The following is a 16,343-nucleotide window of genomic DNA, read 5'->3' as shown; positions in this document are numbered from 1 at the left end:
TCAGCACAATTTTTTAGGGCAGGTGTCCTTTACAGCCCTGAGTCCTTGGGAATGTTAAGTGACCATTAGCTGTGAGTTTAAAGCTGCTCCTGCAGGGAAAGGTCAGAAGGTGGCAGCATTTCTCCTTTACCAAATTTGGTTACTGGGGAAACAGAGCCTTAATGGAAGTGGTGTTCTAGGTTGTAAATTAGAATGGAATGTGCCAGGAAAAAGCCCTGTAAGTTTATGTCTCATTACTTCTTGTTCATATTTGTAATTTACTTTTGATTTTTTATCCCAGCAAATTTGATTACAATGGTTTGTTTGTTCTAGGTGTGCAAGATGTGGTTCTTTCACACATATACGTGTATCTATTCTTCCTCGCGTCCTTTTTCCATGTAGGTTATGACACAATGTTGAGTAGTCTCTCTCCTGGTCTTCCGTACGTCTTTGGTGATTATATATTTCACATGGTTTGTATATCTCTGTTAACCCCAATATGGTAATGTAGCCAATCCTCATCCCTTTCTATTTGGTGAACCATAAGTTTTTTAATGAATCTGTGGTTGCCTTTCTCTGTGGAAATATCTTCATTGGTATCAATTTTTAAGTAACTCCTAAAAGTGATATGATAGGCTATGTGTCTTTTGCTTTCTCACTTACTACACGTGGCGTGATTACGTCTAGACTCATCTATGGTGCTGCAAATGGCATTGTTTCACTTTTTTCACTAGCGAATATTCCATCTGTACATGGAGGAGTCCTTCTTTGTCCACCCATCTGTTGGTGGACTTTTTGGTTACTTCCATATCTTGGCTATTGTAATACTGTGCCATGCAGATTTGCCTGCCTGTGTCTTTGCAATTCTCTCTTCTTAGATTTTCGGTCGAGGAGTGGGCCTGCTGGATCATATGGTAGCTCAACGTTGACCTTTTTAAGGCACATCCGTTCTGTTCTCATTCGTGGCGGTTTCCAACTTACGTCCCACTCGAAGTTGAGGGTGTGCATTTCTCCACAACACCTTCAGCATTTATTGTTTGTAGTTTTCTTGCTGATGGTTATTCTGACAAGTGTGAGCTGATACCTCTCTGTGGTTGAAATCGCACGTGCCTCATAATCCGTTGAAATTGAGCTTTAAGGCATGTCCTTTGTATTTTGCAAGCTGTGATTACCCCTTAGTTCTTCAAAGTGTTCTCTTAAAGTATGTGTCACATTTTGAAATGTTTTGGCCATTACCTCCCTCAAGACATTTTGAGGGCAGGTTTCATTTACAGTTCTGCAGTACTTGTTCCTATGAAATGACCATTAGCACAGCCTTTAAAGCTGCTTTTGCAGGTAACTGCCAGAGGGTGGCAGCCTTTCTATGTTCCCCACCCTGGTACCTAGGGAAAAGCCCTTGCGGCCTGTGGTGTTTCTCGGTTATAAATTAGAGTGGAGTGTGCCCAGACAAACCCACACAAGCTGATGTCTCCTTACTTTAGTTGGTTTTTTTAAATTTACTTTTTATTTTTTATTGGAGTAATTTTCCACTGTGTACGTGGACCACTTCTACTTTGTGCATTCCTCGGTTGATGGACATTTTCATTGCTTCCAAGTGTTGGCTATGGTAAATATTGTTGGAGTGCAGGATTGCCAGCCTGTGACTTTTTAATTCTCATTTTCTCAGGTGATAGGCCCAGCAGTGGTTGGGATTGATTGACTGGTAGCACCGTGTTACCCTTTTCAAAGCACCTTCTTTGTGTTTTCATTAGTGGCTCTTACCACGTCCCCCTTAGAATCGAGGGTACGCATTTCTCCACAATCGCTTCAGCATTTATTGTTTGCAGCATTTATGCTAACGGCCCTTCTGGCTGCTGTGAGCTGATAGGTGTTTGTAATTTGGGTTTGCATGTCTTTGAAAATTCGTAAAACTCATCATTTTTCTCTGCCGTTTTCTTTTCTGTTAAAAAAAGGAAACAATTGGGAGTACAATATAACTCTTGCAATTGTCTTCTTGGAAGGTTGCCCTCTTTTGAATTTTTTGGTCGATTTTCCACCCCAGAATTTTTTTAGAGAGCAGGTGTCATTTACCGAACTGCAAGTTTGGTGACTATTTAGTGACCTTTGGCAATGGATTTAAAGCTGCTGTTGTGGGAAGTGGCCTCAAGGAGGCAGCATTTCTCCATTCCCAAATCTGGGTACGAGGGCAGCAGAGTCTTTCTGGAAGTCGTGTTCCTAGGTTGTAAATTACATTGGAATGTGCATGGAGAAACCCCCATAAGATTATGTCTCATTATTTCTTCTTGGTTTTAAAATTTTTTTTTAATTGGGGTAAAGCTTAGAATATTGTTTCTCCTAGGTGTACACGATCTGGTTCATTTGTACATTATATATGTCTATTCAAGTACAGATCCTCTTCCCATGTAAAATGTTACTGAGGGTTCCGCAGACCTCCCTTGCTATATGGTCGGTCTTTTTGATATATGTATATAATATGTGTTTGTATACATATAGTAACACTAATCTTAATTTATCCATTCCCCTCACCTTTCCTTTTAGATGAGCATAGTTTGTTTTCTAAGTCTGTGGGTGTCTTTCTCTGTGGAAATACGTTCATTTGTGTCAGTTATTAGATAACGCCTATAAGTGATATCATAGAATATAGGTCTTTTGCTTTCCGACTTACCTCATGTTTCGTGATTATCTCCAGACTCATTTGTGGTGCCTCAGAGAGCAATGGTTCATTGTCTTCCATGGCTAATATTCCATTGTGTACATGGACCACTTCTTCTTTATCCATTCACCTCTTGTTGGACATTTTGATTGCTTCACTTTCTTGGCTATTGTGAATAAGGCTGCACTGCAGCTTTTGCGGCCTGTGTCTTCTCGATTCTTGTCTTCTCAGGTGAGAGGTCCAATGGTGCGCCTGCTGGATTGAATGGTACCTCCATTTTTACTTTTAAACACAGCTCCTTTCTGTTCTCATTATTGGCTGTTACCCCTTTACGTCTCACCAGCAGGTAGAGGGTACACAGTTCCCTAAAACCCCTTCAGCATTTATTGTCTGTAGACTTTTTGCTGCTGGTCAGTCGACTGGTGTAAGTTGAAACTTTTTGTAGATTAGATTGCATGGGTCTAACACTCCCTGAGGTTGAGCTTTTATCCATTTTCCTTTTTTTTTTAAAAGAGCGTGAGTAAAACTTAACTCTTCATACTCTCTTCTTGAAACCTTTGCCTGTTTTGAATTTTTTTGTCCATTCCCTACTTCAGCACAATTTTTTAGGGCAGGTGTCCTTTACAGCCCTGAGTCCTTGGGAATGTTAAGTGACCATTAGCTGTGAGTTTAAAGCTGCTCCTGCAGGGAAAGGTCAGAAGGTGGCAGCATTTCTCCTTTACCAAATTTGGTTACTGGGGAAACAGAGCCTTAATGGAAGTGGTGTTCTAGGTTGTAAATTAGAATGGAATGTGCCAGGAAAAAGCCCTGTAAGTTTATGTCTCATTACTTCTTGTTCATATTTGTAATTTACTTTTGATTTTTTATCCCAGCAAATTTGATTACAATGGTTTGTTTGTTCTAGGTGTGCAAGATGTGGTTCTTTCACACATATACGTGTATCTATTCTTCCTCGCGTCCTTTTTCCATGTAGGTTATGACACAATGTTGAGTAGTCTCTCTCCTGGTCTTCCGTACGTCTTTGGTGATTATATATTTCACATGGTTTGTATATCTCTGTTAACCCCAATATGGTAATGTAGCCAATCCTCATCCCTTTCTATTTGGTGAACCATAAGTTTTTTAATGAATCTCTGGTTGCCTTTCTCTGTGGAAATATCTTCATTGGTATCAATTTTTAAGTAACTCCTAAAAGTGATATGATAGGCTATGTGTCTTTTGCTTTCTCACTTACTACACGTGGCGTGATTACGTCTAGACTCATCTATGGTGCTGCAAATGGCATTGTTTCACTTTTTTCACTAGCGAATATTCCATCTGTACATGGAGGAGTCCTTCTTTGTCCACCCATCTGTTGGTGGACTTTTTGGTTACTTCCATATCTTGGCTATTGTAATACTGTGCCATGCAGATTTGCCTGCCTGTGTCTTTGCAATTCTCTCTTCTTAGATTTTCGGTCGAGGAGTGGGCCTGCTGGATCATATGGTAGCTCAACGTTGACCTTTTTAAGGCACATCCGTTCTGTTCTCATTCGTGGCGGTTTCCAACTTACGTCCCACTCGAAGTTGAGGGTGTGCATTTCTCCACAACACCTTCAGCATTTATTGTTTGTAGTTTTCTTGCTGATGGTTATTCTGACAAGTGTGAGCTGATACCTCTCTGTGGTTGAAATCGCACGTGCCTCATAATCCGTTGAAATTGAGCTTTAAGGCATGTCCTTTGTATTTTGCAAGCTGTGATTACCCCTTAGTTCTTCAAAGTGTTCTCTTAAAGTATGTGTCACATTTTGAAATGTTTTGGCCATTACCTCCCTCAAGACATTTTGAGGGCAGGTTTCATTTACAGTTCTGCAGTACTTGTTCCTATGAAATGACCATTAGCACAGCCTTTAAAGCTGCTTTTGCAGGTAACTGCCAGAGGGTGGCAGCCTTTCTATGTTCCCCACCCTGGTACCTAGGGAAAAGCCCTTGCGGCCTGTGGTGTTTCTCGGTTATAAATTAGAGTGGAGTGTGCCCAGACAAACCCACACAAGCTGATGTCTCCTTACTTTTGTTGGTTTTTTTAAATTTACTTTTTATTTTTTATTGGAGTAATTTTCCACTGTGTACGTGGACCACTTCTACTTTGTGCATTCCTCGGTTGATGGACATTTTCATTGCTTCCAAGTGTTGGCTATGGTAAATATTGTTGGAGTGCAGGATTGCCAGCCTGTGACTTTTTAATTCTCATTTTCTCAGGTGATAGGCCCAGCAGTGGTTGGGATTGATTGACTGGTAGCACCGTGTTACCCTTTTCAAAGCACCTTCTTTGTGTTTTCATTAGTGGCTCTTACCACGTCCCCCTTAGAATCGAGGGTACGCATTTCTCCACAATCGCTTCAGCATTTATTGTTTGCAGCATTTATGCTAACGGCCCTTCTGGCTGCTGTGAGCTGATAGGTGTTTGTAATTTGGGTTTGCATGTCTTTGAAAATTCGTAAAACTCATCATTTTTCTCTGCCGTTTTCTTTTCTGTTAAAAAAAGGAAACAATTGGGAGTACAATATAACTCTTGCAATTGTCTTCTTGGAAGGTTGCCCTCTTTTGAATTTTTTGGTCGATTTTCCACCCCAGAATTTTTTTAGAGAGCAGGTGTCATTTACCGAACTGCAAGTTTGGTGACTATTTAGTGACCTTTGGCAATGGATTTAAAGCTGCTGTTGTGGGAAGTGGCCTCAAGGAGGCAGCATTTCTCCATTCCCAAATCTGGGTACGAGGGCAGCAGAGTCTTTCTGGAAGTCGTGTTCCTAGGTTGTAAATTACATTGGAATGTGCATGGAGAAACCCCCATAAGATTATGTCTCATTATTTCTTCTTGGTTTTAAAATTTTTTTTTAATTGGGGTAAAGCTTAGAATATTGTTTCTCCTAGGTGTACACGATCTGGTTCATTTGTACATTATATATGTCTATTCAAGTACAGATCCTCTTCCCATGTAAAATGTTACTGAGGGTTCCGCAGACCTCCCTTGCTATATGGTCGGTCTTTTTGATATATGTATATAATATGTGTTTGTATACATATAGTAACACTAATCTTAATTTATCCATTCCCCTCACCTTTCCTTTTAGATGAGCATAGTTTGTTTTCTAAGTCTGTGGGTGTCTTTCTCTGTGGAAATACGTTCATTTGTGTCAGTTATTAGATAACGCCTATAAGTGATATCATAGAATATAGGTCTTTTGCTTTCCGACTTACCTCATGTTTCGTGATTATCTCCAGACTCATTTGTGGTGCCTCAGAGAGCAATGGTTCATTGTCTTCCATGGCTAATATTCCATTGTGTACATGGACCACTTCTTCTTTATCCATTCACCTCTTGTTGGACATTTTGATTGCTTCACTTTCTTGGCTATTGTGAATAAGGCTGCACTGCAGCTTTTGCGGCCTGTGTCTTCTCGATTCTTGTCTTCTCAGGTGAGAGGTCCAATGGTGCGCCTGCTGGATTGAATGGTACCTCCATTTTTACTTTTAAACACAGCTCCTTTCTGTTCTCATTATTGGCTGTTACCCCTTTACGTCTCACCAGCAGGTAGAGGGTACACAGTTCCCTAAAACCCCTTCAGCATTTATTGTCTGTAGACTTTTTGCTGCTGGTCAGTCGACTGGTGTAAGTTGAAACTTTTTGTAGATTAGATTGCATGGGTCTAACACTCCCTGAGGTTGAGCTTTTATCCATTTTCCTTTTTTTTTTAAAAGAGCGTGAGTAAAACTTAACTCTTCATACTCTCTTCTTGAAACCTTTGCCTGTTTTGAATTTTTTTGTCCATTCCCTACTTCAGCACAATTTTTTAGGGCAGGTGTCCTTTACAGCCCTGAGTCCTTGGGAATGTTAAGTGACCATTAGCTGTGAGTTTAAAGCTGCTCCTGCAGGGAAAGGTCAGAAGGTGGCAGCATTTCTCCTTTACCAAATTTGGTTACTGGGGAAACAGAGCCTTAATGGAAGTGGTGTTCTAGGTTGTAAATTAGAATGGAATGTGCCAGGAAAAAGCCCTGTAAGTTTATGTCTCATTACTTCTTGTTCATATTTGTAATTTACTTTTGATTTTTTATCCCAGCAAATTTGATTACAATGGTTTGTTTGTTCTAGGTGTGCAAGATGTGGTTCTTTCACACATATACGTGTATCTATTCTTCCTCGCGTCCTTTTTCCATGTAGGTTATGACACAATGTTGAGTAGTCTCTCTCCTGGTCTTCCGTACGTCTTTGGTGATTATATATTTCACATGGTTTGTATATCTCTGTTAACCCCAATATGGTAATGTAGCCAATCCTCATCCCTTTCTATTTGGTGAACCATAAGTTTTTTAATGAATCTGTGGTTGCCTTTCTCTGTGGAAATATCTTCATTGGTATCAATTTTTAAGTAACTCCTAAAAGTGATATGATAGGCTATGTGTCTTTTGCTTTCTCACTTACTACACGTGGCGTGATTACGTCTAGACTCATCTATGGTGCTGCAAATGGCATTGTTTCACTTTTTTCACTAGCGAATATTCCATCTGTACATGGAGGAGTTCTTCTTTGTCCACCCATCTGTTGGTGGACTTTTTGGTTACTTCCATATCTTGGCTATTGTAATACTGTGCCATGCAGATTTGCCTGCCTGTGTCTTTGCAATTCTCTCTTCTTAGATTTTCGGTCGAGGAGTGGGCCTGCTGGATCATATGGTAGCTCAACGTTGACCTTTTTAAGGCACATCCGTTCTGTTCTCATTCGTGGCGGTTTCCAACTTACGTCCCACTCGAAGTTGAGGGTGTGCATTTCTCCACAACACCTTCAGCATTTATTGTTTGTAGTTTTCTTGCTGATGGTTATTCTGACAAGTGTGAGCTGATACCTCTCTGTGGTTGAAATCGCACGTGCCTCATAATCCGTTGAAATTGAGCTTTAAGGCATGTCCTTTGTATTTTGCAAGCTGTGATTACCCCTTAGTTCTTCAAAGTGTTCTCTTAAAGTATGTGTCACATTTTGAAATGTTTTGGCCATTACCTCCCTCAAGACATTTTGAGGGCAGGTTTCATTTACAGTTCTGCAGTACTTGTTCCTATGAAATGACCATTAGCACAGCCTTTAAAGCTGCTTTTGCAGGTAACTGCCAGAGGGTGGCAGCCTTTCTATGTTCCCCACCCTGGTACCTAGGGAAAAGCCCTTGCGGCCTGTGGTGTTTCTCGGTTATAAATTAGAGTGGAGTGTGCCCAGACAAACCCACACAAGCTGATGTCTCCTTACTTTAGTTGGTTTTTTTAAATTTACTTTTTATTTTTTATTGGAGTAATTTTCCACTGTGTACGTGGACCACTTCTACTTTGTGCATTCCTCGGTTGATGGACATTTTCATTGCTTCCAAGTGTTGGCTATGGTAAATATTGTTGGAGTGCAGGATTGCCAGCCTGTGACTTTTTAATTCTCATTTTCTCAGGTGATAGGCCCAGCAGTGGTTGGGATTGATTGACTGGTAGCACCGTGTTACCCTTTTCAAAGCACCTTCTTTGTGTTTTCATTAGTGGCTCTTACCACGTCCCCCTTAGAATCGAGGGTACGCATTTCTCCACAATCGCTTCAGCATTTATTGTTTGCAGCATTTATGCTAACGGCCCTTCTGGCTGCTGTGAGCTGATAGGTGTTTGTAATTTGGGTTTGCATGTCTTTGAAAATTCGTAAAACTCATCATTTTTCTCTGCCGTGTTCTTTTCTGTTAAAAAAAGGAAACAATTGGGAGTACAATATAACTCTTGCAATTGTCTTCTTGGAAGGTTGCCCTCTTTTGAATTTTTTGGTCGATTTTCCACCCCAGAATTTTTTTAGAGAGCAGGTGTCATTTACCGAACTGCAAGTTTGGTGACTATTTAGTGACCTTTGGCAATGGATTTAAAGCTGCTGTTGTGGGAAGTGGCCTCAAGGAGGCAGCATTTCTCCATTCCCAAATCTGGGTACGAGGGCAGCAGAGTCTTTCTGGAAGTCGTGTTCCTAGGTTGTAAATTACATTGGAATGTGCATGGAGAAACCCCCATAAGATTATGTCTCATTATTTCTTCTTGGTTTTAAAATTTTTTTTTAATTGGGGTAAAGCTTAGAATATTGTTTCTCCTAGGTGTACACGATCTGGTTCATTTGTACATTATATATGTCTATTCAAGTACAGATCCTCTTCCCATGTAAAATGTTACTGAGGGTTCCGCAGACCTCCCTTGCTATATGGTCGGTCTTTTTGATATATGTATATAATATGTGTTTGTATACATATAGTAACACTAATCTTAATTTATCCATTCCCCTCACCTTTCCTTTTAGATGAGCATAGTTTGTTTTCTAAGTCTGTGGGTGTCTTTCTCTGTGGAAATACGTTCATTTGTGTCAGTTATTAGATAACGCCTATAAGTGATATCATAGAATATAGGTCTTTTGCTTTCCGACTTACCTCATGTTTCGTGATTATCTCCAGACTCATTTGTGGTGCCTCAGAGAGCAATGGTTCATTGTCTTCCATGGCTAATATTCCATTGTGTACATGGACCACTTCTTCTTTATCCATTCACCTCTTGTTGGACATTTTGATTGCTTCACTTTCTTGGCTATTGTGAATAAGGCTGCACTGCAGCTTTTGCGGCCTGTGTCTTCTCGATTCTTGTCTTCTCAGGTGAGAGGTCCAATGGTGCGCCTGCTGGATTGAATGGTACCTCCATTTTTACTTTTAAACACAGCTCCTTTCTGTTCTCATTATTGGCTGTTACCCCTTTACGTCTCACCAGCAGGTAGAGGGTACACAGTTCCCTAAAACCCCTTCAGCATTTATTGTCTGTAGACTTTTTGCTGCTGGTCAGTCGACTGGTGTAAGTTGAAACTTTTTGTAGATTAGATTGCATGGGTCTAACACTCCCTGAGGTTGAGCTTTTATCCATTTTCCTTTTTTTTTTAAAAGAGCGTGAGTAAAACTTAACTCTTCATACTCTCTTCTTGAAACCTTTGCCTGTTTTGAATTTTTTTGTCCATTCCCTACTTCAGCACAATTTTTTAGGGCAGGTGTCCTTTACAGCCCTGAGTCCTTGGGAATGTTAAGTGACCATTAGCTGTGAGTTTAAAGCTGCTCCTGCAGGGAAAGGTCAGAAGGTGGCAGCATTTCTCCTTTACCAAATTTGGTTACTGGGGAAACAGAGCCTTAATGGAAGTGGTGTTCTAGGTTGTAAATTAGAATGGAATGTGCCAGGAAAAAGCCCTGTAAGTTTATGTCTCATTACTTCTTGTTCATATTTGTAATTTACTTTTGATTTTTTATCCCAGCAAATTTGATTACAATGGTTTGTTTGTTCTAGGTGTGCAAGATGTGGTTCTTTCACACATATACGTGTATCTATTCTTCCTCGCGTCCTTTTTCCATGTAGGTTATGACACAATGTTGAGTAGTCTCTCTCCTGGTCTTCCGTACGTCTTTGGTGATTATATATTTCACATGGTTTGTATATCTCTGTTAACCCCAATATGGTAATGTAGCCAATCCTCATCCCTTTCTATTTGGTGAACCATAAGTTTTTTAATGAATCTCTGGTTGCCTTTCTCTGTGGAAATATCTTCATTGGTATCAATTTTTAAGTAACTCCTAAAAGTGATATGATAGGCTATGTGTCTTTTGCTTTCTCACTTACTACACGTGGCGTGATTACGTCTAGACTCATCTATGGTGCTGCAAATGGCATTGTTTCACTTTTTTCACTAGCGAATATTCCATCTGTACATGGAGGAGTCCTTCTTTGTCCACCCATCTGTTGGTGGACTTTTTGGTTACTTCCATATCTTGGCTATTGTAATACTGTGCCATGCAGATTTGCCTGCCTGTGTCTTTGCAATTCTCTCTTCTTAGATTTTCGGTCGAGGAGTGGGCCTGCTGGATCATATGGTAGCTCAACGTTGACCTTTTTAAGGCACATCCGTTCTGTTCTCATTCGTGGCGGTTTCCAACTTACGTCCCACTCGAAGTTGAGGGTGTGCATTTCTCCACAACACCTTCAGCATTTATTGTTTGTAGTTTTCTTGCTGATGGTTATTCTGACAAGTGTGAGCTGATACCTCTCTGTGGTTGAAATCGCACGTGCCTCATAATCCGTTGAAATTGAGCTTTAAGGCATGTCCTTTGTATTTTGCAAGCTGTGATTACCCCTTAGTTCTTCAAAGTGTTCTCTTAAAGTATGTGTCACATTTTGAAATGTTTTGGCCATTACCTCCCTCAAGACATTTTGAGGGCAGGTTTCATTTACAGTTCTGCAGTACTTGTTCCTATGAAATGACCATTAGCACAGCCTTTAAAGCTGCTTTTGCAGGTAACTGCCAGAGGGTGGCAGCCTTTCTATGTTCCCCACCCTGGTACCTAGGGAAAAGCCCTTGCGGCCTGTGGTGTTTCTCGGTTATAAATTAGAGTGGAGTGTGCCCAGACAAACCCACACAAGCTGATGTCTCCTTACTTTTGTTGGTTTTTTTAAATTTACTTTTTATTTTTTATTGGAGTAATTTTCCACTGTGTACGTGGACCACTTCTACTTTGTGCATTCCTCGGTTGATGGACATTTTCATTGCTTCCAAGTGTTGGCTATGGTAAATATTGTTGGAGTGCAGGATTGCCAGCCTGTGACTTTTTAATTCTCATTTTCTCAGGTGATAGGCCCAGCAGTGGTTGGGATTGATTGACTGGTAGCACCGTGTTACCCTTTTCAAAGCACCTTCTTTGTGTTTTCATTAGTGGCTCTTACCACGTCCCCCTTAGAATCGAGGGTACGCATTTCTCCACAATCGCTTCAGCATTTATTGTTTGCAGCATTTATGCTAACGGCCCTTCTGGCTGCTGTGAGCTGATAGGTGTTTGTAATTTGGGTTTGCATGTCTTTGAAAATTCGTAAAACTCATCATTTTTCTCTGCCGTTTTCTTTTCTGTTAAAAAAAGGAAACAATTGGGAGTACAATATAACTCTTGCAATTGTCTTCTTGGAAGGTTGCCCTCTTTTGAATTTTTTGGTCGATTTTCCACCCCAGAATTTTTTTAGAGAGCAGGTGTCATTTACCGAACTGCAAGTTTGGTGACTATTTAGTGACCTTTGGCAATGGATTTAAAGCTGCTGTTGTGGGAAGTGGCCTCAAGGAGGCAGCATTTCTCCATTCCCAAATCTGGGTACGAGGGCAGCAGAGTCTTTCTGGAAGTCGTGTTCCTAGGTTGTAAATTACATTGGAATGTGCATGGAGAAACCCCCATAAGATTATGTCTCATTATTTCTTCTTGGTTTTAAAATTTTTTTTTAATTGGGGTAAAGCTTAGAATATTGTTTCTCCTAGGTGTACACGATCTGGTTCATTTGTACATTATATATGTCTATTCAAGTACAGATCCTCTTCCCATGTAAAATGTTACTGAGGGTTCCGCAGACCTCCCTTGCTATATGGTCGGTCTTTTTGATATATGTATATAATATGTGTTTGTATACATATAGTAACACTAATCTTAATTTATCCATTCCCCTCACCTTTCCTTTTAGATGAGCATAGTTTGTTTTCTAAGTCTGTGGGTGTCTTTCTCTGTGGAAATACGTTCATTTGTGTCAGTTATTAGATAACGCCTATAAGTGATATCATAGAATATAGGTCTTTTGCTTTCCGACTTACCTCATGTTTCGTGATTATCTCCAGACTCATTTGTGGTGCCTCAGAGAGCAATGGTTCATTGTCTTCCATGGCTAATATTCCATTGTGTACATGGACCACTTCTTCTTTATCCATTCACCTCTTGTTGGACATTTTGATTGCTTCACTTTCTTGGCTATTGTGAATAAGGCTGCACTGCAGCTTTTGCGGCCTGTGTCTTCTCGATTCTTGTCTTCTCAGGTGAGAGGTCCAATGGTGCGCCTGCTGGATTGAATGGTACCTCCATTTTTACTTTTAAACACAGCTCCTTTCTGTTCTCATTATTGGCTGTTACCCCTTTACGTCTCACCAGCAGGTAGAGGGTACACAGTTCCCTAAAACCCCTTCAGCATTTATTGTCTGTAGACTTTTTGCTGCTGGTCAGTCGACTGGTGTAAGTTGAAACTTTTTGTAGATTAGATTGCATGGGTCTAACACTCCCTGAGGTTGAGCTTTTATCCATTTTCCTTTTTTTTTTAAAAGAGCGTGAGTAAAACTTAACTCTTCATACTCTCTTCTTGAAACCTTTGCCTGTTTTGAATTTTTTTGTCCATTCCCTACTTCAGCACAATTTTTTAGGGCAGGTGTCCTTTACAGCCCTGAGTCCTTGGGAATGTTAAGTGACCATTAGCTGTGAGTTTAAAGCTGCTCCTGCAGGGAAAGGTCAGAAGGTGGCAGCATTTCTCCTTTACCAAATTTGGTTACTGGGGAAACAGAGCCTTAATGGAAGTGGTGTTCTAGGTTGTAAATTAGAATGGAATGTGCCAGGAAAAAGCCCTGTAAGTTTATGTCTCATTACTTCTTGTTCATATTTGTAATTTACTTTTGATTTTTTATCCCAGCAAATTTGATTACAATGGTTTGTTTGTTCTAGGTGTGCAAGATGTGGTTCTTTCACACATATACGTGTATCTATTCTTCCTCGCGTCCTTTTTCCATGTAGGTTATGACACAATGTTGAGTAGTCTCTCTCCTGGTCTTCCGTACGTCTTTGGTGATTATATATTTCACATGGTTTGTATATCTCTGTTAACCCCAATATGGTAATGTAGCCAATCCTCATCCCTTTCTATTTGGTGAACCATAAGTTTTTTAATGAATCTGTGGTTGCCTTTCTCTGTGGAAATATCTTCATTGGTATCAATTTTTAAGTAACTCCTAAAAGTGATATGATAGGCTATGTGTCTTTTGCTTTCTCACTTACTACACGTGGCGTGATTACGTCTAGACTCATCTATGGTGCTGCAAATGGCATTGTTTCACTTTTTTCACTAGCGAATATTCCATCTGTACATGGAGGAGTTCTTCTTTGTCCACCCATCTGTTGGTGGACTTTTTGGTTACTTCCATATCTTGGCTATTGTAATACTGTGCCATGCAGATTTGCCTGCCTGTGTCTTTGCAATTCTCTCTTCTTAGATTTTCGGTCGAGGAGTGGGCCTGCTGGATCATATGGTAGCTCAACGTTGACCTTTTTAAGGCACATCCGTTCTGTTCTCATTCGTGGCGGTTTCCAACTTACGTCCCACTCGAAGTTGAGGGTGTGCATTTCTCCACAACACCTTCAGCATTTATTGTTTGTAGTTTTCTTGCTGATGGTTATTCTGACAAGTGTGAGCTGATACCTCTCTGTGGTTGAAATCGCACGTGCCTCATAATCCGTTGAAATTGAGCTTTAAGGCATGTCCTTTGTATTTTGCAAGCTGTGATTACCCCTTAGTTCTTCAAAGTGTTCTCTTAAAGTATGTGTCACATTTTGAAATGTTTTGGCCATTACCTCCCTCAAGACATTTTGAGGGCAGGTTTCATTTACAGTTCTGCAGTACTTGTTCCTATGAAATGACCATTAGCACAGCCTTTAAAGCTGCTTTTGCAGGTAACTGCCAGAGGGTGGCAGCCTTTCTATGTTCCCCACCCTGGTACCTAGGGAAAAGCCCTTGCGGCCTGTGGTGTTTCTCGGTTATAAATTAGAGTGGAGTGTGCCCAGACAAACCCACACAAGCTGATGTCTCCTTACTTTAGTTGGTTTTTTTAAATTTACTTTTTATTTTTTATTGGAGTAATTTTCCACTGTGTACGTGGACCACTTCTACTTTGTGCATTCCTCGGTTGATGGACATTTTCATTGCTTCCAAGTGTTGGCTATGGTAAATATTGTTGGAGTGCAGGATTGCCAGCCTGTGACTTTTTAATTCTCATTTTCTCAGGTGATAGGCCCAGCAGTGGTTGGGATTGATTGACTGGTAGCACCGTGTTACCCTTTTCAAAGCACCTTCTTTGTGTTTTCATTAGTGGCTCTTACCACGTCCCCCTTAGAATCGAGGGTACGCATTTCTCCACAATCGCTTCAGCATTTATTGTTTGCAGCATTTATGCTAACGGCCCTTCTGGCTGCTGTGAGCTGATAGGTGTTTGTAATTTGGGTTTGCATGTCTTTGAAAATTCGTAAAACTCATCATTTTTCTCTGCCGTGTTCTTTTCTGTTAAAAAAAGGAAACAATTGGGAGTACAATATAACTCTTGCAATTGTCTTCTTGGAAGGTTGCCCTCTTTTGAATTTTTTGGTCGATTTTCCACCCCAGAATTTTTTTAGAGAGCAGGTGTCATTTACCGAACTGCAAGTTTGGTGACTATTTAGTGACCTTTGGCAATGGATTTAAAGCTGCTGTTGTGGGAAGTGGCCTCAAGGAGGCAGCATTTCTCCATTCCCAAATCTGGGTACGAGGGCAGCAGAGTCTTTCTGGAAGTCGTGTTCCTAGGTTGTAAATTACATTGGAATGTGCATGGAGAAACCCCCATAAGATTATGTCTCATTATTTCTTCTTGGTTTTAAATTTTTTTTTTAATTGGGGTAAAGCTTAGAATATTGTTTCTCCTAGGTGTACACGATCTGGTTCATTTGTACATTATATATGTCTATTCAAGTACAGATCCTCTTCCCATGTAAAATGTTACTGAGGGTTCCGCAGACCTCCCTTGCTATATGGTCGGTCTTTTTGATATATGTATATAATATGTGTTTGTATACATATAGTAACACTAATCTTAATTTATCCATTCCCCCCACCTTTCCTTTTAGATGAGCATAGTTTGTTTTCTAAGTCTGTGGGTGTCTTTCTCTGTGGAAATACGTTCATTTGTGTCAGTTATTAGATAACGCCTATAAGTGATATCATAGAATATAGGTCTTTTGCTTTCCGACTTACCTCATGTTTCGTGATTATCTCCAGACTCATTTGTGGTGCCTCAGAGAGCAATGGTTCATTGTCTTCCATGGCTAATATTCCATTGTGTACATGGACCACTTCTTCTTTATCCATTCACCTCTTGTTGGACATTTTGATTGCTTCACTTTCTTGGCTATTGTGAATAAGGCTGCACTGCAGCTTTTGCGGCCTGTGTCTTCTCGATTCTTGTCTTCTCAGGTGAGAGGTCCAATGGTGCGCCTGCTGGATTGAATGGTACCTCCATTTTTACTTTTAAACACAGCTCCTTTCTGTTCTCATTATTGGCTGTTACCCCTTTACGTCTCACCAGCAGGTAGAGGGTACACAGTTCCCTAAAACCCCTTCAGCATTTATTGTCTGTAGACTTTTTGCTGCTGGTCAGTCGACTGGTGTAAGTTGAAACTTTTTGTAGATTAGATTGCATGGGTCTAACACTCCCTGAGGTTGAGCTTTTATCCATTTTCCTTTTTTTTTTAAAAGAGCGTGAGTAAAACTTAACTCTTCATACTCTCTTCTTGAAACCTTTGCCTGTTTTGAATTTTTTTGTCCATTCCCTACTTCAGCACAATTTTTTAGGGCAGGTGTCCTTTACAGCCCTGAGTCCTTGGGAATGTTAAGTGACCATTAGCTGTGAGTTTAAAGCTGCTCCTGCAGGGAAAGGTCAGAAGGTGGCAGCATTTCTCCTTTACCAAATTTGGTTACTGGGGAAACAGAGCCTTAATGGAAGTGGTGTTCTAGGTTGTAAATTAGAATGGAATGTGCCAGGAAAAAGCCCTGTAAGT

Source organism: Balaenoptera borealis, assembly GCF_965194805.1.
Source record: "Balaenoptera borealis genome assembly, chromosome: 3".
Lineage (NCBI taxonomy): Eukaryota > Metazoa > Chordata > Mammalia > Artiodactyla > Balaenopteridae > Balaenoptera > Balaenoptera borealis.
The sequence above is the reverse complement of the archived record's forward strand: the minus strand, read 5'-3'. Positions refer to the sequence as shown.